This window comes from Theobroma cacao, chromosome 3 (genome assembly GCF_053813885.1).
Source record: "Theobroma cacao isolate CCN51 chromosome 3, ASM5381388v1, whole genome shotgun sequence".
NCBI lineage: Eukaryota > Viridiplantae > Streptophyta > Magnoliopsida > Malvales > Malvaceae > Theobroma > Theobroma cacao.
Genome location: NC_142641.1, coordinates 5005827 through 5029422, shown reverse-complemented (window position 1 = coordinate 5029422; position 23596 = coordinate 5005827). Strand labels below are relative to the sequence as shown.

General features: G+C 31.5%; 1 long non-coding RNA gene across 1 annotated transcript; it reads right to left on the bottom strand.

Annotated features, from left to right (window-relative positions):
• Positions 1 to 9315: 9315 nt before the first annotated feature.
• LOC148763504 (uncharacterized) lies at positions 9316 to 12159 on the bottom strand. The gene is made up of 4 exons (XR_016025183.1): positions 11990 to 12159; positions 11269 to 11348; positions 10331 to 10400; positions 9316 to 9433 (listed from the first exon to the last, which is right to left on the bottom strand). It is a non-coding gene; the product is annotated as an uncharacterized LOC148763504 (long non-coding RNA).
• Positions 12160 to 23596: the final 11437 nt, after the last annotated feature.

The following is a 23596-nucleotide window of genomic DNA, read 5'->3' as shown; positions in this document are numbered from 1 at the left end:
CTTACCGTTAGACGCGTAAACGGTCGAAAACCGTGAATTTCCCTTTGAATTTTCTTGTTTCTCTTTGGTTTTTCTTTTTTTTCTTCCTTTCCTCTCTATTTCCTCTCTTGTTCTTCCTTATGGCCGGCCAGCACTCAAAATTTGGGTTTAAATAGCTGACTTTTCATTAAAATAATATTATTTCATTTTAAAAATGCCACATGTCACTTTCCCATTGGCCCATTTTTAAAATTTCATCCATTTGTTTCCAAATTTTCACCATACACTTGTCTCATATATTCATAGCTTAGATAAAATTCTCAGACTCATCCAAAGTCTCGGTGGAGTAAGTTTTAAAATTTACACTTTTGCCCCCGTAAAAGTCAAAAATTACATTTTTGCCCCAAAAATTGAAAAATTGCCCATAGACATATTTTTCATCCCTTATACTCATACCATTCTCCAATTTGTCAAATTTGATCTAAATTCTCTCAAAATCTCAAATTTTGTCCGTGGGTGGCAAAACTACGATTTTTCCCCTACACTCCAAAAATCACCAGAATTATACTTTTTCACTTCCTATCATTAAATTAGACTCCAAATAGTTAATCTTGGTCAAAAATTTCACTCCATGATCAAATTATTATCTTGGGTGGTAAAATGACGATTTTGCCCTTGAATATCAAAATTTCTAATTTTACCCCAAATGAACCCTCGAACTCCGAACAATCATTTTTAGTCATTCCTGGACTATAAAATATTAAATTTCATCCTACAATTCCTATTTGAACTAGTTCGAGGTTAAATCAATTTAAGTGTACCGTTAGGTACAATATCGGGTTTCGTCTATTCTTAGGTACTTTTCTAGCGTAATAACATGCTACTCAATGCATGTATGTCATGACATGTATTTATAGGGTCGGGTTTTACATAGGCTAACCACAACTAGCACTAGACGCACCGTTTGGCTTTGCACAGCACCCCTTGGAGCACTAAACTACGTCGTTCGGCTCAGTGGAGATGGACTTCTTTTTCTTTCTTCTCACCTCACTTTTCACCCCTCTTTTTTCTAACTGGTGTCACTCTCTCCTTTTATCACCAACCCGACCTTAAGCAAATCCTAAGCCTTCTAAACTACTACAACCTTTTTCACTCTCTTACCATCAATCTGCAAATGGCCTCCCCCAAAAACCTCTAGATCTCTTTAAACCGCCGATCGACTCTTCCCATTTCTATCCTACCACCGCTCGGATCTTTCTCCTTTCCCTTTTCGCTGACTACCCAAAAGTTTTCCTCCAAAAACCTCTAGATCTCTCCAAATCGTTAGTTGGCTCTCCTCGTTTCTATCCTATCATCGCTTGGATCTTTCGCCTCTCCCTTTTCACTGGCTACCCAAAGGCTTTCCTCCCCAACCGGTTACCAAAACCCCCTCCAAATATATTCTAAAAATCTTCAAAACACAGCTACTCTCCTTCTCTCATTGTATTTTTTTTTTTGTATTTTTTTTACTGTGGATTTGTGGTTGTTTCTAGCTACTAGACTAGGTTTTTTTGGTTTTTGATGCTGCTAGGGTTTTCTAATTTTTTTGGTTGCCGTCCTCTCTTGTGGTTACCATTGTAGCTCTTTTTATACTCAATTTTAATCGGTTGCCATTTCCACTTTCTTGCCAAAAGCGAGTTTTTCGCGTCTGGCACAGTGCATTGTGCCTGGTAGGGTGTGTCCACACCCTGTCAGTCGTACAACATTTTCTTTTTGTTTTCTTTTGTTTTCTTTTGTTTCTATCTTTTCTCTTTTTATTTTTTATTTTGTTACTATTATTTTATTATTAGTCTCTATGACACTATAATGTTTAATTAATACATAAAACAAGTAAATAATATCAATAATGAAAGAAAATATAGTGTCTACATTCCCCCTTCTCTTTAATCCCACAAGCCGCTACTATTCCTCTCCTTTCTTTCCCTCTTTTCCTCGTTGGCTACCTGAAGACCAACCATAAACCCCTTAAATCTCTTTCTCCCTTTGTCAGCCCGCCAAAGATCAAACCCAAAAACCCTCTAAATCTCCCAAAAAAAAGCTGCAACCTTTCCTCTTTCTTTTTTCTCTTTTTTTTTTTTTGTGGTTTTGGCTGCTAGATTTTCTAGGGAATTTTTTCTTTGGTTTTGCTGTGGTTAAGGTTTTCTACGGTTGCTAGGGCTTTGGTTTTTTAGGGATGCTGCCGCTAGGGATCTTTCTCTTATTGCTAGGGGTTCTTTCTCATTCCAATTTTTACCCTTTTTATATGGGCAAGGAATTCATAAATCTTTCAATTATTAGCTCTACCAGCCGTTGGGTGTGCTCCTAGGACGGTGGAGTAACCAAGTGGCCTCTACTAAGGTGTCCAATAACTCTTCACAGAGGCCTCATACCCTTCCATTTTTTCTTGGCTTTCTGTTTTAGCCAGCTGGCCAATTCTCAAATTGTTCTTGTTGTTTCCAGATTATTTTAGTTTGTTTAGCTTTGATCACAATTTATTAAACCTAATTGTATTTGCTTAGTTTGATATGAAATTTTAATTTTAATGTTCTTTGAGTCTGTTTGCCAATCCATATTTCCATGGCCCAAACCACTTTATAATATTAGAATCGAATCTGAGACTTTAAAGCCCACTAGACTTTTTAACTAATTCTGATTATAAAGACACATAAATAAAAGATGAAAGACAAAGTAACAAAATGAATAAATAATAATAAAAATAAAATAAAATGAGATAAATAAATAAATAAGAAAATATAAACTCATATAAAACTATAATGTCTACACATATTTTGTCACGACCCGGCACTCCCTTCGAGCCCGTGACAACCGCCGCGAAGTTTCGGTAATCATTCATTACCCGGTATGTCAACCGAAACCTCGCAAGGCTCTTGCATCAGTTTTCCACTTCCCATGTGAGCAATAGTTACTAAATATCGAGTTTTAAGAGAATATAAACTATTTTAGATCGAAAACAATCAAAATAAAATTTTGACCACATAGGGGTATTTTGGTCATTTTTACCTGAAAATTTTGAAACCTGATAAAAATACAATGTATGGTAGAAAGATATCCATTTCCAATTAAAAATAAATTTTTGTAATCTAAATCATCCATTTGGAGTGAAAAGTTGGCTAATTAGACTAAATAAAAATGTTCGATAATATATTCCATTTTCTTATAAAACAATTTTTATAGAACTATGTATAAATAATTTTTGTAGCGTGAGAACAAAATAAATTCATACACATAGTGATACAGTAAACCAGGTATTCAAAAGTATCCTACAGTGGCACATGGACCCCAAGATAACCAAAAGTGTGCTAGAATGTAGACCCACGATTTTCAAGGAAGTAAGTCTAAAAGAGATCCTTGATGAAATCGACTGCCTACAGATTATCCTGAACCTGAAATGGTTAAAAAAAGAAAGGGTGAGTTTTCATAAACTCAGTGAGTAAACAAAGTCCATCATTAACATATAAAGCCGAGTAAATGGAGATAGTTAACTTTTCATCATACCATAATCCACAACATTTTGTACTTGTTTTAAATCATATATATATAAAACAACACATTTCATTATAATACACATCTTGACTTATAATTTTCTCAAAAACTTGGCTCGTGCCAAAAATCATACTCGGTGATACCTTGGCCGAGGCATTCAATCGGGTTCGCCAAAGTTATTAAGTTAACAACTACTCATAAAAACATAATTTAGCCATCTCTTGGCGTTGGCAGAGTTCATCCTCAAGTGGTGGTTCAACGTGAAGTGAACTCTATCGTACCTTAGGAGATATCCTCCACGCCTCTCATACTAAGGTAAATATAACGGGGTTTACCGTGCCCCTCTAATAGGCTGGTCCACGGAAACCCGCCTACTACAGTGGCTAATTAAATAACCCACCAATCAATAAATTTTGACAGCACAACGTGGCTAACATAATACTACCAAGCCTGTCAAAGGAAAACAATAGTTTATATATTTCACAACTCAAAAACCCAGCAACATATGTCATCACGTATCAGTTCATAAATCATCAATTCCAAATATTGGTACGTAAACTTAAATATATAGGCAACATCAAAGGTTGGTCTCCACATACTCTCATTTTCAAAAACATTATTGAATTGTAAAATAATTCATAAACCTTATTCCTTAAATCGATTACTAATCATAGAATATAAAATTCGTTTAGGTTCAATATTCTTAAAATCATAAAAACGATTGTAAAAATACTTTAGATAGATAAGATGAACAGTGGTTACTCACTTTGACGGGAATTTACAATACTCTTATTCTTGATCCTCGGGTGCAATACCTTTGCCCTTATCCTAGGGCTCACCACCTATACATAATGTCTAACAGGAAATTAAATATACTTATGCTAAATTGTCACAAAACTATTCTATGTTCTATATGAATGCATGCAATGAAATGGGAGGTGTTCGGCCTATCACGCACTATACACTATTTAATCGGTCTAAATGTCCAATTCGATTCCAATTAATTTATTGCACTTCCAGTACTCCCCAAAATTCCACAAACTTCAATAAAAATTTTGTCACGACCCGGAACCTCCCTCAAGCCCATGACAATCGTCGCGACGTCACCTATTGACACTCATTATTCGGAATGCCAACCGGAACCCCGCAAGGCTTACATATCAATTTCTTTCCTTTCCTGTGAGCAATCGTTGTTAAATATCGAGTTTTTAGAGAATATACACTATTTTAGATCAAAAACAATCAAAATAAAATTTTCACCACACAGGGGTATTTTGGTCATTTTTTCTCAAAAATTTCGAAATTGGCTAAAACGTAATATACAAGTACAAAACACATAATTCATATTCAAAATGAGTTTAAAAATCTAAAATCTTCATTTAAAATGAAATTACGGTTATTTGAATATAATAAGAAAATAAAAGAAATATTAAGGGAAATATTCTATTTTCTTATAAAACAATATTTATAGAGTTATACGTGAATAATTTTTATAGTGTAAAAGCTAAATAAATTTATACATACTGAAATACAGTAAGCCAAAATATTTAATTTAATTTACAATAACAAGAGGGCCCCCGAATAAACAAAAGTAAAGAGGACTGTGAACCTACGGTTTGAAAAATGCAGATCCAATGGTAGTCCTCGATGAGATCAGCTATCTACAGTCTATACTGAACCTGAAATGGGTGGAAAGGAGGGTGGTGAGATTATAAAATCCCAATGAGTAAACAGACATTATCATAAATATCTAAAGGCGAGTAAAATGGAGGTAAGTTTAAACAACAAATTTCAACCCATTTCATAATGTTTTTAATTTATTTCTTAAATCATAAAATATTTGTAATTTACCAAAACAGTTGTTAAGGCTTATGTCTTTTATTAAAATAAGGCTCAAGCCAAAACTAATCCTCGGGGATACCTTGGCCGAGGCATCTAACCGAGTCCGCCAAGGGTGTTAAAATATTCACACATGAAACACATTTTTATTTTTAAAACAAGTCGTCCCTTGGCGTTGGCCGAGTTACACATTCACGTGGGGGTTCGACGTGAAGTGAGCTCTAATACTACCCCGGGAGTTACCCTCCTCGCCTCTACAACCGGAGTAACTATATAACTGGGTTTACCGTGCCCCTCTAATAGGCAGTCCACGAAAACCCGTCACTGTAGTGACTAACCCACCAATTTTAATAAAATTTCGACAGTATAACGTGGCTTTTATTTATTTATCCAGCCTGCATAGTAAAAACAACTTACATAAATTTCCCAATGCACTCACAAAATATAGCCACATATACTCATTTCTCATAAGCCATTCCTAGGAAAATATATATTTTTCAAGTCAATTTGTAGCCTCCAATTACTCAATTTCATAATCAATACAATATATTTTTATTTGTCACATTTATTCCTAAAACATCAAAAAATCCCGTTTTAATCTCGTTTTCATTTCATAAAATACATAAAGCGAATTTAAAAATAAACTCTAGATAATTTACAATAATAATAAGTTTACTCACCGTTTGTACAAACTAAAAGCTTTCTAAGCGCCCCGATCACTACTCGTCTGGTACAACTTCTTTGCCTTTTTCGGAAGGCTCTCCTCCTAGACACATTACAAAAATTTACACAATTCATCACATTGATGCTAAATCACTATATAATTAACTTAAATCCTATACTAATGCATGGTATGAAATGCAATAGCCTAAAACGGCTTAAACGCGGTATTAACCTATTTTTGGCACTTTGCCCGATAAATTGCTAACGCCCTCCATTTTAGTTCTAAATCATCCCATTCTCTCTCCAACATTTCTAACCATTAAATATCAGCCAATAACCTTCTAAAAACAACAAAATCAGCTCACTCCCTTCCTTGGAAAATTCGGCCAAAAATGGGACATTAACTCGGTTAATTTTCTACTTTGTTTTTCTATCACGTTTAATCGTTTTTCATCATTTTCTCTTCATTTCCCTTAGAATAAAATCAATTCATCATCATTGTACAGCATTGAGCATCCAGCCAAGAGTGGGTATTGTGAAAATTTAATGATTTCTTGCCCAATTTAATTTCTAAACACATTTAACTAACTAAAACTATCAATTTAACTAAAAATCAAAACCTAAAAATTTCAATTTCTCTCCCCTAGAATTTCATCCAGCCCTTGATATCACTTTTTGATCTCTCTCCTCAAGCATGCTAAATGGAAATAAAGGTATAGGAAAGGTAGAAATCAAGCTAAAATCGAAAAATCTTACCGTTAGACGCATAAACGGTCGAAAATCGCGAATTCCCCTTTGAATTTTCTTGTTTCTCTTTGGTTTTTCTTTTTTTCTTCCTTTCCTCTCTATTTCCTCTCTTGTTCTTCCTTATGGCCGGCCAGCACTTAAAATGGGGTTTAAATGGGCTGACTTTTTATTAAAATAATATTATTTCATTAAAAAAAATGCCACGTGTCACTTTCCCATTGGCCCATTTTTAAAATTTCATCCATTTGTTTCCAAATTTTCACCATTCACTTGTCCCACATATCCATAGCTTAGGTAAAATTCTCAGACTTATCCAAAGTCTCGGTGGAGTAATTTTTGAAATTTACACTTTTGCCCCCGTAAAAGTGAAAAATTACATTTTTGCCTAAAAAACTGAAAAATTGCCCATAGACATATTTTTCATCCCTTATACTCATACCATTCTCCAATTTGTCAAATTTGATCTAAATTCTCTCAAAATCTCAAATTTTGTTCGCGGGTGGTAAAATTACGATTTTGCTCCTACACTCTAAGAATCACCAGAATTAAACTTTTTCACTTCCTATCATTAAATTATACTCCAAATAGTTAATCTTGGTCAAAAATTTCACTCCATGATCAAATTATTATCTTAGGTGGCCAAATGACGATTTTGCCCTTAAGCATCCAAATTTTCAATTTTACCCCAAATGAACCCTCGAACTCCGAACAATCATTTTTAGTCATTCCTTGACTATAAAATATTAAATTTCATCCTACAATTCCTATTTGAACTAGTTCGAAGTTAAATCAACTCAAGTATACCATTAGGTACAATACCGAGTTTCGTCTATTCTTAGGTGCTTTTTTAGCATAATAACATACTACTCAGTGCATGTATGTCATGACATGTATTTATAGGGTCGGGTTTTACAAATCTATTCTAAGTGCAATTACCAAACTATCCTTCATTATGGTGCAAATTTCTAACTAACGCGAGTAAAATTTTTCGGTACCCGTTTTCGATTTTCGGTATTCCTAAGCACCAAATATATCTAAATGGCATGAAAAATAACCAAAATCATCATCAATCCTCACCCATAAAATTCAGCCAAGATCAGTTCTATAATGGGCATGTGGATTTCTTGCTTAATTTTCATACTAAATGTTACTAAACACCTAAAAACACTAAATTACCTTGAAATTCAACTAAATTCATCACCAACTTTCTCTCTCTAAATCTGGCCAGCATATTGCCCCTCATGAAAACTTGAATTTAATTCATGGAAAATGGAAAAGAATGCATGGGCAAGATGAATTTCAAGCTTAATATTAAAAATCTTACCTTTAGTCACCAATTTCTTGAAATTTCAACAAATTTTCCTTAGTTTTTCTTCCCTAGGGTTTTTCTTTTCTTTTCTTCTCTTTTCTGCAGGTGCTTGTCGGCCTTGAAATGCTGAGTGGAAGAGTGTGGGATGGTTTTTAAATGGCAATATAAAAATATTAAATTTTTGACACATGTCACCTTTTTATTGGTCCACTTGTTTTAACTTAATTTTTAAGCCTTTTCTTACCACCACAAATGCTCTAATATTTATCCATAGCATAAAATAATAATAGGTAGAATTCTGGAGCTTGACAAATGTCATGGTGGTGTAAAATTACAATTTTGCCACTGAGGTGGTAAAATTACCATTTTATCCCTATGCTATGAAAAATACCAGAATTATAATTTTTTTTCACTTCTTAACCTCAAATCATATTCTAATAAGTCAAAACGGGTTAAAAAATATTTTCTAAAAATTTTCATTTTGTCCCCAGGTGGCAAATGACCATTTTACCCCTAGATAGGGGAAATTCCGGTTTGACTCCAAATTGATCCTCGAACTCCAAATCACCATATTAAACCATTCTGGCACTTTAATATCCTTAATTTCATCTCAAATTCTCTATTTGATCTAGTTCGAGGCTTAAATCAACTTTGTTGTACCTCTAGGTACAATACCTACTTTTGTAAATTTTTCGAAACTCTCCTAGCATGCAATCATGCTATCATCACATATATGTCATGACAGGTATTTTATAAGGTCGGGCTTTGCATATTTCATGTCTTAATAATATAGATATGATTAAGAAATAAAAATTCCGTTTTTTAACTATGTTAAATACAGTTAAACTCATTTAAAACATATTTAAATAAATTTAATTAATCGTGTTATTGTGTTTAAACGTGTATAATTGACACGTTTAATATTAATGATGCATTTTATTAACATGATAATAAATTTTATGTCATGACCCGGAACATCCCGATAAGCACTCATTACCCCGAATGTCGATCGAAACCCCGCAAGGCTTAACATCAACTTTCGCATCTCCCCGCTGAGCGACAGTTATTAAATCTCACATTTCAAGAAATTATAAGTCTTTTCCAAATCAAAACAATAAAATATTATTTCTGGCTCACAGGGGCATTTTTGTCATTTTTCTTCAAAAACACCAAAACCCGTCAAAAACATAGTGTAAAAACTAAATATGTTCATACATACTTTAAATCAAATAACTAAAGTATAAAATTACTTTTACAATGACACGTGGGCCCCCAACTAACCAATAAGATGTGAGTCTGTGAACCTACAATTTTGTCGATGCAAGGCTAATTGAAGTCCTTGATACAATCGGCTATCTACCGGCTATCCTGAGCCTGAAATGTGGGGAATTGAGGGTGGTGAGATTATAAAATCTCAGTGAGTAAACAGACACCATCTAAACTATCTAAAGGCGAGTAAATGGAGACGAATTAAAATATTCTTTTTCAATATATGTTTCATAACATGAATATTCAGTTTACTCAATTAATCAACATGGCTTATATATCTCACAAAACTTGGCGCCTGCCAAAATCATTTTCGCGGATACCTTCATCAAGGTAACCCACTGAGACCGTCAAGGTTGTTAAAAATTCATATTTCGCATAAAACACATTTTTCGTTGAACATCATAGCCAATCCTTGGCGTTGGCTGAGTCTCACTCTCACGTGGTGGTTTACGTGAAGTGCTGTCACGACCCGGAACTCCCATCGGGCCCGTGACAACCGCCGCGACGTCCCGATAAGCACTCATTACCCCGAATGCTGATCGAAACCCCGCAAGGCTTAGCATCAACTTTCGCATCTCCCCAGTGAGCGACAGTTATTAAATCTCGCATTTCAAGAAATCATAAGTTGTTTCCAACTCAAAACAATAAAAATATTATTTTCTAGCTCACTGGGGCATTTTCATCATTTTTTTTTTGAAATTTCGAAATCCGAAAAAATGTAATATGTAAGTGGAAACACATATTTCATGATTTAAATTAAATTTTGAAGTCTAAAACATTCGTTTAAAGTAAAATTATAGCTATTTGAATATAATAAAAACATTAAATAAAATATTCTATTTTCTTAAAACACAATATTTTCAAAGTCTTCCTAAAATAACTTTTGTAGCGTAAGAGTAAAATAAATTTATTCATATAGTAATAAAGATAATTAAAGTATGAAATTTCGTTTACAGTGACACGTGGGCCCCCAATTAACCAAGAAGGTGTAGAGCTACGAACCCTTACTTCCTATGATGCAACTCCGAGATTAATTCTCGTCTTAATCAACTATCAACAAACTGTCCTGAGCCTGAAAAATGGATAGGAAGAGGGGTGAGATTAAATAATCCCAGTGAGTAAACAATTACCATCAAAAGCATCTAAAGCCGAGTAGATGGAGACAATATAAAAACGTTATATCTCAATAATGTTCATAACACAAAATTCGTTTCAATCTATACCAAATAATTTCTTTTCATCAAAATTTCCCCGACTTATGAATTTTTTTTAAACTTGGCCCTTGCCAATATCATTCTCGCGGGTACCTTCGTCAAGGTATCCCACTGAGACCGCCAAGGCTGTTCAATGACCCATACCCATAAACATATTTTCACATCTGACACACAGCCGTTCCTTGGCGTTGGCTGAGTCTCACTCTCACGTGGTGGGCCGAACGTGAGGTGCACTCAAATCATACCTCAGGAGATACTTCACCCAACATCTCCCCCCGGAGGTAAGTATATAATTGAGTTACCGTGCCCCTCTCATAGGCAGTCCACGGAAACCCCCACCACTGCAGTGACCGTTTAATATACCACCAGACCCATAAAAATTCCAGTAGCATAATATGGCGAATAAAATGTAATCCAGTCTACCGAGACCAATCCAAAATTGTTCATATATTTCATGCCAACCCCAAAAATTTAGCCATCATGCTACCATAGTGTCATAAGCCCCAATTTCAATAACATATAAAATCATAAATTTCAACACAGTCTCCATATACTCAATTTTCCCAAAACAATATTTGATTTCAAAACCAGTATAAATCTCATTTTTTATTAAAAAACATTTTAATTGGAAAACATAATATTTTATAATTTAAATTCACCATTCAATAAAAGCATCAAACAAGTATAATTACTCTAGATATTTAAGACGATAAATTGTCCACTCACAGTTCTAGGAGTCGATGTACTCCTAATCCCAGTCTTCAAGCACAATTTTGGTACTTTTACCAGTGTAATTTGCTCACCACCTATCCACAATGTACAATACATAATTCACCACATCAATGCTTGACAATTATAAAATCAATTCAGGCTCGGTATATATGCATGATATGACATGCAACTTATCCGACTACCGCTTAAATGCGGTGCTGACCTAATTCGGCCTATTACCCGATTAAATTACTAACGCATCCAATTTAATCTCAAATTAATTTTTTTCAGTTTCTATACCTCAATTGCACCCAAATTGACTTAATGTCCCTCGGTGTGGTGCAAATTATCAGTCCTGATAGCAAATTACGAAAATACCCCTAATGGGTAAAAATTCATATTTTTGCTCCAAAAATTTCCATTATTTTTCTAGACTCATAATTCATCATAATTTCTCAAATAAACATCAAGATCATCAGCCAATATTCCCCTAGAAAATTCAGCCAATAATGGTAATGGAGGAAAATAAATTCTTTTCTTGTTGTTTTGTTCCTAAATATGCTAAACTAACTTAAAACACTAACATAACTTAAAATCAAATTAATCTAACAAGTTTCTCTCTCCTAACCCATTTTTCCAGAATTGAATTCATCCTCAAATCACATGATTCAACCATGGAAAATGATGGGAAATGCATGGGAAAGGTAAAGCACAAGTCAAAATCAAGAAATTTTACCTTTGGTCACTTGTTTCCTTGAATTTTCACCAATTTTTCCTTGAATTTCTCCCCCTAGGTTTTTGTTTTTCTTTTCCCCTTTGTTTTCTTGCTATGGCCGGCCATAATGAAGAGAAAATGGTGGTGTGGGCTGATTTTTATAGTTAAATAATATAATAATCTAAACTTGCCACATGTCACTACATTATTGGTCTATTTTTTAAATTCTTATCTTTCAAGCTTTAAATCTCCACCACACATTATTCCTTAAAATATCCATAACTTAGATAAAATTCTCAAACTTATCCAAAGTCTTGGTGAAGTAATTTTTGATATTTACACTTTTGCCCCCGTAAAAATCAAAAATTACATTTTTACCCCAAAAACTGAAAAATTTCCCATAGACATATTTTTTATCCCTTATACTCATATCATTCCCCAATTTGTCAAATGTGATCTAAATTCTCTCAAAATCTCAAATTTTATCCGCAGATGGAAAAATTACAATTTTACCCCTATATAGTAAAAATTTCAATTTGACTCCGAATTGATCCTCGAACTCCTAATTACCATTTTGAGTCATCCCTGAACTGTGAAACTCTTAATTTCACCTTAAAATTTCTATTTGAACTAGTTCGAGGCTTAATCGACTTAATGATACCATTAGGGGCAATATCGTCTTTTAACGATTTCTCGAACTTCCTAAATATACAAACATTCTATCGAGCATGTGAATGATATTATAATTATTTTACAAAGCAGGGTTTGACAAGTGCACTCAAAAAGCCCACCTCAGGAGATACCCTACGTGCCTCTACAACCGATGTGAGAATATAAAGGAGTTTACTGTGCCCCTCTAATAGGTTGGCCCACGGAACCCCTCACCACTGCAGTAGCTAATCTTTTATCTACCACCTGATTTATAAAATCTTTTTTTGCATGACATGGCAATTTATCGCAACCTAACCTCTCAAGGCTAAATACATAGTACAAATAATTCTAACACCAAAATCAGTTTAGCCATTCATGCTCATTTATTGTCATAAGCCATTCAATTTAAAACCATAAATTTACAACACAAGCAGGTAGTCTCCAATTACTCTATTTTCAAAACCAGTATTCGATTTTTCAGAAAATTTATAAAATCATTTTATAAAATCACAATTTCTCCTAAAATATAGCAATTTACCATTTAAACTCATTTTTCATAAAATCACACAATTGTATAAAACTACTCTAGATAATTAAGACGATAATAAGTTCACTCACAATTTTCGAAAACTAAATTCGAGTACTCCAACTATTACTCCTCGGGTGCGATTTCTTTGCCCTTGCCAAAGGATTCGCCACCTTGACAAATTGCACAATTAAGACGTTTACTACTTTGGTACTAAATCAAAATAAACTAATTTATCCTACTAATGCATGATATGAACTGCAAAATGTCTAAATTTTGCTTAAACGCGATGTTAGCCTATTTCGATCTTTTACCCAATAAATCGATATACGCGTCCGTTTAAACTCTAAATTAATTTTTTTCAGTTTCTATACCTCAATTTCACCCAAATTGACTTAATGTCCCTCAGTGTGGGGCAAATTATCAGTCGCGATAGCAAATTACGAAAATACCCTCAGTGGGTAAAAATTCGTATTTTTGCTCCGAAAATTCCCATTATTTTTCTAGGCTCATAACTCATCATTATTCATCATAATTCCTCAAATAAACATCAAGATCAGCAGTCAATATTCCTCTAGAAAATTCGGCATAATGGGTTTCAATGGGAGAAAATTATTTCTCTAGCTTATTTTTGCTATATTTCAATATAGCCTAACTAATATCACTTAATTCAATTAAAATCAACCAAAACTCAAGCTCAAAACTCATCCATGGAGGTTTGGCCAGCATGGGTGTCCATACCCACTTTCTAATTTTGCATGGAAATGAGAAACAAATACATGGGTAGTGAAAATCACAAGGAAAATAAATGAAATTTACCTTTTTAATGCTTAATTTCTTGATTTCTCTTTATTTTCTCCAAAATTTTCAGCTAGGGTTCTTATTTCTTTTCCCCCTTTTCTCTCCTGGTTTGGACAGCTTGAAGTAGATGAGAATTCTGGAAATTTTGACCTTTTTAAAGGCTAAAATAATATAATATTATTTTATTTATTTTTTTTTGTTTTATTAATTCCTTAAATTCTAGCCATCCATTTGTTTCCAAATTTTCACCATACACTTGTCCCACATATCCATAGCTTAGATAAAATTTTCAGACTTATCCAAAGTCTTGGTGGAGTAATTTTTGAAATTTACACTTTTGTCACGGTAAAAGTCAAAAATTACATTTTTACCCCAAAAATTGAAAAATTGTCCATAGATATATTTTTCATCCCTTATACTCATACCATTCTCCAATTTGTCAAATGTGATCTAAATTCTCTCAAAATCTCAAATTTTGTCTGCGAGTGGAAAAATTACGATTTTGCCCCTACACTTCAAAAATCACCGAAATTAAACTTTTAAACTTCCAAACCTCAAATTATACTCCAATACTCAAATCATACTCGAATAAGTTAAATGGGGCCAAAAAAAATCTTTTCTAAAAATTCTCATTTTGACTCCAGGTAGCAAATGACCATTTTGCCCCTAGATAGTGAAAATTTTGGTTTGACTCCAAATTGATCTTTGAACTCCGAATTACCATTTTGAGTCGTCACTGAGCTGTGAAACTCTTAATTTCACCTTAAAATTCCTATTTGAACTAGTTCGAGGCTTAATCGACTTAATGGTACCATTAGGGGCAATATTGTCTTTTAACGATTTCTCGAAATTCCTAAATATGCAAACATTCGATTGAGCATGTAAATGACGTCGTAATTATTTTATAGAACAGGATTTGACATTTTAAGTATGTTATTTATGTTAAATTTTATTATATTTGATGTTATTATTATTTTACCATAATTATTTTTATAATTATTAACTTTAAATTTTAATAATAAAATTATATTTAATTGTAAATATTTTAAGTTAATTGTGTTAAACTTGTTAGGAAAAATCATCTTAATTGTGTTTATTAATCTCGTCGTGTCGTATAAAAAATTTTGACATATTTAATAAATATGTTGTCGTATCGTGTCATGTTATACGGTTATTAAATATATTCGTATATGTGTTTCAGATGCTAATATGAATAACTATTCGTATTGTATTCGTATTTAACCTTATCATATTTCGTATCTTAATCGTGTCGACACAATTAAGACATAGAAATATGAATTACCAAGTCTAAAATGGTCAGTGGACATAAATAATCAATTACAAAGCAAAAGGAATAATATTTTAAAAATTAGGAAAATTAAAAATATAATTTTGATCAATACACTTTTTTTTTATCTAATGCTATCTTCTTATATTGCTTTATTTTTTAGATGCTAATTCGTTATTCTTTTAATAAATATAATTTCTAATTTACCTTCATTTTCTCCAAAAGGAATTGTTAATCATTTTAAGGGCCAGTTTATAATTGAAATGAACTCAACAATACCATATCATTAATCCCGCTTTATAATTGAAACGCAAAATATTTGATTAAAATTTTGAATATATCACCTTTGAAATGATTTATTATTGTAACTATATGCATATATAATCAAAAGTTAAACTTACAAGGAATTATAATTCATTTTTCAAATTTTTGTTCTAATTGGGTATAAATTTTTCATTAAATGCTATACAAAGATTTTATTTGATTAATGTTTTAATTACTTGTTATTGGTTACTTACGTTTTTATTTTTTAAAAAGTTTTATAAACAAAAGCAAAAGCAAAAGGTCAACAACAATATAATAATTAAATTAAAATGTATGAATGCTTACAATGTAACACAAATTATAACTTAATTAATTAGTCTATATAAAATTAAAATCATGTATTTTATCATCAAAAGGAATAATATATATTAAATGTATAATTCTAAAAAATTTATTAATTTCAATACCAAATATATTTATTTATTTTATCTTTTTATCTTCAAAAGTACATAAATAAATAATCAAATTGTAGATAATTTAAATCTTTTAGGGACATTTTAAAAAATAATCCTTAAAGATAACATGTTTTTAAAAATAATCCTCTTTATAATTTTAACTATTTTTAGCCAAGATGGACAAAATTACCCTTAATGAAGTTACACGCTATGATGTTACACGCCATGTACAAAAACTTGTGACAAGCTATAGTTAGCGTGTTACACGCTATGGATAAAAATATGTGACACGTTATGTACAAAAACTTGTGACAAGCCATGGTTAGGGTGTTACACGCTATGTACAAAAATATGTGATAAGTCATGGTTAGCTTGTTACATGCGATGTACAAAAATATGTGACAACCCATGTGCAAAAACCTGTGACAAGTTATGGTTAGCTTGTTACATGCCATGTACAAAAACCTGTGACAAGCCATGGTTAGCGTGTTACACGCTATGTACAAAAATATGTGACAGGTCATGTACAAAAACCTGTGACAAGTCATGGTTAGCATGTCACATGCTATGTACAAAAATATTTAACAAGTCAAGTACAAAAACTTGTGACAAGTTATGGTTAGCTTGTTACACACTATGTACAAAAACTTGTGACGAGCCGTAGTTAGGTTGTTATACATCATGTTGAAAAAAAATACTGTTGTTACATGCTATGTAAAAAAATATGTTACACGTCATGATTAAAAAAAGTTGTTACACGCCATGTTGAAAAAAAAATATTATTGTTACATGTCATGTTAAAAAAATATTGTTATTATACGACATATTCAAAAACATTTTGTTACACTTTAATACCTAAAATGTTGTTGTTACTTACGAACCAAAACTTCAAATCCTCTCAACTTTTTTTTTTTTCTTGACAATTTGACATAGATTAAAGTGTTTCTAATATGTTTTCATAAATCAAAATACAAATATTTTTTTATCTAAAACACCTACTTTGACTAAAAATAAAAAAAAATCTTTGAAAACTTAGATTTATAAATTTCAAAATTTTGAGTTTATTAGTATCTAGGTCTCGAATTGATTCAATTCAAAGCTATTTCATACATTTGTGATTATTTTTACCGCTTTAGTTTTATTCAAAATACCTAAAAATCGAATTTTTCAAGCAGTCACCCACCCAAGCATATCAAAACCATTGCTTGGTGTCTTGAAAGCGTAAGAAAAAGAAATCTGAAAACGCGGGAGAGAGAAATCAGAAGCATAGCAGACGATTACCAAACAGAGAAATCGATAAAATTTGAAAGATTGAGATGGTGAGAGAGAAATTCGAAATACAAATGGAGTTAAATAGAAAAAATTTTTGATGAAGTGTTTAATTTATTTGAAATAATTTAAAAAATATTTTTATCAAATTAAAATTAAATATAATTAAAAATAATTAAACTTATTTTAATAATTACTTTTAAAATATCTAAATATTTTTATCAAAAAAATTATTTCTCACAATTTCTTCAATCTTTTACCCATAACTTGTGACAACATATATATCACATTCATATACACTTGTTTACTTGCTAAAGTCACAAGGCTCATGATCAATGTGTGGCTAATTAATGCTTGATAGTGACTGGAACAATTTCTTTCCATTCATATACCCATCAACCCATCACATCAAATAATGTTGGACCAAATTTTCTTTGTTCTTTTACCTTATCCTCAATGAATGCGGTGTCGGTTTTCCGCCCATTTCTTTTGTCCCACTCCAATCCTTCAATTTATACTTCAGTCTTTTATTCCAAAAAAATTACACATTACACAAGAATTTTTACTGGTCTTCGGATTATCATTTAATTATAAATCTTTATTTTATAAATGTAAAAAGATAAAAGTTTAAAAAACTTTCAAAATAAATATTTTTATAATTATAAATATTTATTTTTAAGATTTTTCAATTTTTAAATTTATTTATTAATGAGGTGATGTAATTTAATTCACTTATAATGTATAAAATTCATATATGACAATGCATAAAAGATAAACCTAATTATAAAACATGTTAATAGATTAATAAATACCAGTCATGTAATAAAAGATGACAATAACAAAACTTTCAAACAAATTAAAATATTATATTGAAAATAATTCATTATAATACACCAAAAAAACATCTAAACATGTATTAAAAATAAAATCATCCCTTAAGCCGTCACACCATAATAGGAATATGTCTTACTCGAATAATTATATAGTCAAATTTTTTATTATTTTTGAGAAGTTAATATATATGTGATATAGATGTTTAAAATATAAAGAAAAATTAGATTAACATCATCAAAGGCTTTACTTTATGGTTAATTTTATGATATTAGTCATATAAAGAAAAATTTACCCTTGGATGTTTTTATTTTGGAGAGCTTAGGCGTATAACAAAATCATGCTTTTAGGTTGAAAAAACAGTCCAGAAATTGAGCCAAAATTTCTTGAAGATCCCATTAAAAATGAGAAGTTTAGGCTTCATATTTTAGCAACCGAGAAGTTTAAAATTCAAATTAATAACGTGAAGTTCAAACATGTGCTTAGAAGTCCTAACGGTGAAGTTGATCTTTTGGTCAAACAGGGTGTTCTAAGGGAGCAAGAAAGAATTGCTGTCCGTTCATTTTATGGGAGATGATGCAACGGAATGAGGGGTCTGCTTTTGGTTGATGCTGTGAAGAGATAATTAAAGTATTGCTTTTCTGACTTTGTTTTTTTAGTGGGTTGCTGAGGTTGATCTTGTTACGTATTGTTGAATAAAAAATAAAAGGAAATTTTAAGAACTTTTGAAGTTCATGGTAATATTTCTTATAGTACTTGATAACAGCACTGCTAGCTATTATATATATTAAACATATATATTTTAATCATCTAAAGATAAATCTTTTTTGACCTTTTTACTTTGAAAAATAGATAAATAAAAAGTAAAAACGTGGATAGCTTCAATCTTTTTATCCATAAAGATGCGGCAACACGTATATCAACAGAATGTTTTCTTGTTCACTTACCAAAGTCATAAGACTCATGATCAATCTGTGCATATAATTAATATTTGATAATAATTGGAATAATTTCTTTCCACTTTTATATCTATCAACCTATCACATCAATAATGCTGGACCCAGATTTTCTTTGTCCTTTTCCTTATCCTCTATGAATGCACTGTCGATTTGTATTATATAATATTTAATATATTATCTTTTAATTATAAAATTTTATTTTATAAATGTAAAAAGATAAGAATTCTAAAAATTTTTCAAATAACTATTTTTAAAATTATAAATATTTTTTATAAATATATATTGTAAATATTTAATTTGAGAATTTTCAACTTTTAAATTTCTTTATTAATAAAGTGATATGATTTAATTTACTGATAATATATAGAATTCATATATAACAATGCTTAAAAGATAAACCCAATTATAAAACATGTTAATAGATCAATAAATACCAGTCATGTTATAAAGATTACAATAACATGACTTTCAAAAAAAATTAAAAACATCATTGAAACTAATTGATCATAACACATCCCGCAAACATCTAACCATGTATTTAAAACAAAATCATCACCTTCAGTTGCCACACCATGATTGTAATTACTGTTTTTGAATTTAATAAAATTAGTACATTAAATTAAAAAAGATGTACTACAATGACATTTAAAGCGACATTAACTGGTACTTATAGGCACCCATTAAATTCATACTCTTTAACTGTTTCTTATATGTCATCTTCATTCCATTTTTCATATACAACTAAAAGTAAATGACAAACTTGAACAAATAAGTAACAAAAATATGTTAAATGATTCAAAGAGAAGAGATAGAAAACTACAAGAAACTTGATATTTGTTTTTTATGATTATAGTTTACAAGAAGAAAAAAGGATTGCAAAATCTTACTGTATAGTAATGAGACAAAAAATGACAAAATATGAAAAGATGAAAATTTTATAAAATAATAATTTTATATGTCTTACTTGAATCACTACATATTCAAACTTTTTATCATTTCTGAGAGGTTAATATATGGAAATCGTACCTGTGTCACGGAATTTATAAGTTTAACATGAGATTACATTAAAAAAAGTTAGGCAACGTATGAAGAGTTGAGAGATTTGATGACAAGATTTGGTACTTTGAAAAAAATTTCCACTCATTTGGTATTAATTAAAAATAGATAATTCAAGTGAGAAAAAAAAAGTACCGAAACTAAAATTTCTTAAATATTATTTAGAAATTGAGAAGAAAAATCATTTAATTGCTATGAAGGATTTTGCCAAATGTAACTATCAGCCTTCCACGTCATTATTATAACCTTGTTTTCTTCGTTGATTCTTTTTTCTTATAGTTAAAGGAGAAACAGATGCCTTAGTATCATTGGTCTTAGCTTTGAAAAATAGCGTGACTTCTTTATTTGAGATGCCTTGTTGCTATATACCGATTCTTTATTTTCAACTACAAAATAATTAAGAGTACAAGACAAAGTTTGGCTGTATGTTTTTATAAATGTAAAGTTTTTCTTTTTTTGTATTGTCCTTCGGTCCATGTGGATGATGTCATTTTGGTTTGGTGGGATATACCTGGACATTTGTGGGTATATTGCCAGTTTCTTCTGTTTTCCATTGGTTTGATGGTGGAATTTCTTCGCAGCTTAATAAAAGCATATTATCATTTTTCAAAAAAAAATAATGTGACAAATTTTTAAATTATCTTCGAAACAAAAAATCAGTTCTACAATTTATATTTTAACAAATTTCTATTTGATTATATATGTAATCTATAATTTATATAATTTCTACTTTATGGTTGATTTTAAGATATTAGTCATATAAAGAAAAATTTACCCTGGGACTTTATGATTTTGGAGAACTTAGGAGTATAACAAAATCATGCATCTAGGCCAAAAAAGCAGTCCCGAAATTGAGCCAAAATTTCTTGAAGATCTCATTAATGTTGATTCTATTTTTATATTTGAGCCACTCATTTTTATAACTGTTAAAGATAACTGAGAGAGAAGAAAATGATAAAAGCAATGATAGGATTTCTGAAATTTATATGAATGGTTTCCTAAACAAGTGACCACAAGGTTAATGGTATAAAAATAAAGTAAATTTTAGGGAAAAAATTAAAATAAAATATACTTTTTTTAAGGAATATATTCTTTTGTATTATTGAATATTATCAAGTAACATATATTCTACTTGAAATGATTGGGAGTAAATATTTTATGCATTTTATATACAATATGATCAAAATGTTACACTTGATCAATTAATTATTGTCGTTACGTGTGGAGTCGAGAATTCAATCGTTCGATGTGAAATTGAGTTGCCATCAATCTTTTTTATAAGGTATAATTGACCACTTACTGTCGTTACAGTTTTCTTCTATAATGTGCCTCATATCCCCATTGAAATGTTCACCTTTAATCCAATTGACCACCTGCAAGCAATCAATTTCAGCTTCAGATACTAGCACCTTTTCACCGCAACTTGTCAAAAGGGACCAACGTAAACAGCTTACTTCTGCCATCGAAGCATGTGAATGATAGGCAATCCTCACTTTCCAACTAATACAAGATCTCCATTAAAGTTTCGTCCTACAAAGCTTGCCCCAGCCATTTACATCAAATACTGATGCATCACAATTTAGCTTAAAACTAGCTAGCTTCCTCCATCGTCATTCTTCAACTAAATAAGGCATCCAATTTGGACTTTGCACCACTACAGCATTACGAAATTGTAAACTCATTTCATTGCCCATTTTCGCTATATCATTCGGTAACCTCTTCTCATTTTTAAAAATTGCCAAGTTTCGGCCTTTCCAAAGAGCCCACACAATGTACACAATCTCCTTCATTTCAACGTTATCCATTTGCTGCAACAACAACCTTATCCAATCTCCAACAGAGGCAAACTGATTGGATATGTCTTTAAAACCCCATTTAGTACAAAGCCAAATTGCTGTGGCAAATGTACATTCACACAATACGAGTATCTGCTTCCAATTCAACTCCACATATGAGACAATCAACTTCAACATTAATTCTTGCCCTAATCAATGCACTCCTTGTAGGAGGACCACCTGTCAAAACCTTCCACAAAAATACAATGATTTTCATGTTGTGAAACATATATTGGAAAAGAATATTTTAATTGATCTTCATTTACTCACATTTAGATAGTTTAGATGGTGTCTGTTTACTCATTGGGATTTTATAATCTCACCACCTTCAATTCCTCACATTTCAGGCTTGGGATATCCGATTGCATCAAGGACTTCAGTTAGCCTTGCATCGACAAAATTGTAGGTTCACAAACTCGCATCTTATTGGTTAGTTGGGGGTCCACGTGTCATTGTAAAAGTAATTTTATACTTTAGTTATTTGATTTAAAGCATGTATGAACATATTTAGTTTTTACACCATGTTTTTGACGGGTTTTGGTCTTTTCGAAGAAAAATGACGAAAATGCCCATATGAGCCAAAAAATAATATTTTATTATTTTGATTTGGAAACGACTTATGATTTCTTGAAACACGAGATTTAATAACTGTCGCTCACTGGGAAGATGTGGAAGCTGATACGAGAGCCTTGCGAGGTTTCGATTGGCATTCGGGGTAAAAAATGTCTGTCGAGGCTTCGCGGCAGTTGTCACGGGCCCGATAGGGAGTTCCGGGGCGTGACATTATTCTTTAACAAATACCCACATACTATTCCCAAGTATCTCACATATTTCAACCTCTGAGATCAATCGTTTACTTCTAAAGTAAGGAGGCTTAGCCTGTACTAGCTTTTGAGCGTTGTCAATGCTCTTATTCTTAACAATACAATGATCAGCAATACATTTAGGAGCAAAGCTTTGATGCATAAAAATCTCATAATTATAACCTTTATAATTTCTTTGCAAGACCATTATGTTCCAAGGATTTTATCGACAAAAGTCTTTCATAACTCTTTATAAATAAACTCATGGATAAAGAAATACCTTATACATTATATAAACTCTTTATTTAACACTAACTAATATAGTGTTTTATGAGCACAAAATCGATTGGTTTGTAGGGCTTACACTAACAATCTCATTACCATCTTCATCAACACATGAAACCTTACAATCTTTAGCATTGTGCCCAATTACGCCACATCAATAACAAAACCTGGGTAATCGTTCATATTGAACATTTATCCATTTAATTTGACCATCATCACATGCTAACATGATTCGTCATCTCAGTGGTTTTTTAATGTCAATTAGAAACCTAATCCTCAAGAAACGATGTCGTAAATCCTCCTCATCACCATCCAGTCGCACAAATAATCCCTCCATATTACCTATGGCTTTAGCCATCTCACCATTCATCAATTTTAATTGTACACTAACCAACTGGATCCAAAATTCTTTTATGCTAAAGTCTATCTCTTCTAGATCCATATGTTCTTCATCAAATTCTTTTAAGACCAGCAAACTTCTATCAAAACACCAAGGTTTACCCAACCTAACTGTATCATAATCACATTTATCTGTAAAAACGAATAGAAATTTATTGTCCTCTATTTCGTTAATAGATAACTGCCTATGCAGTCTCCATGCAATC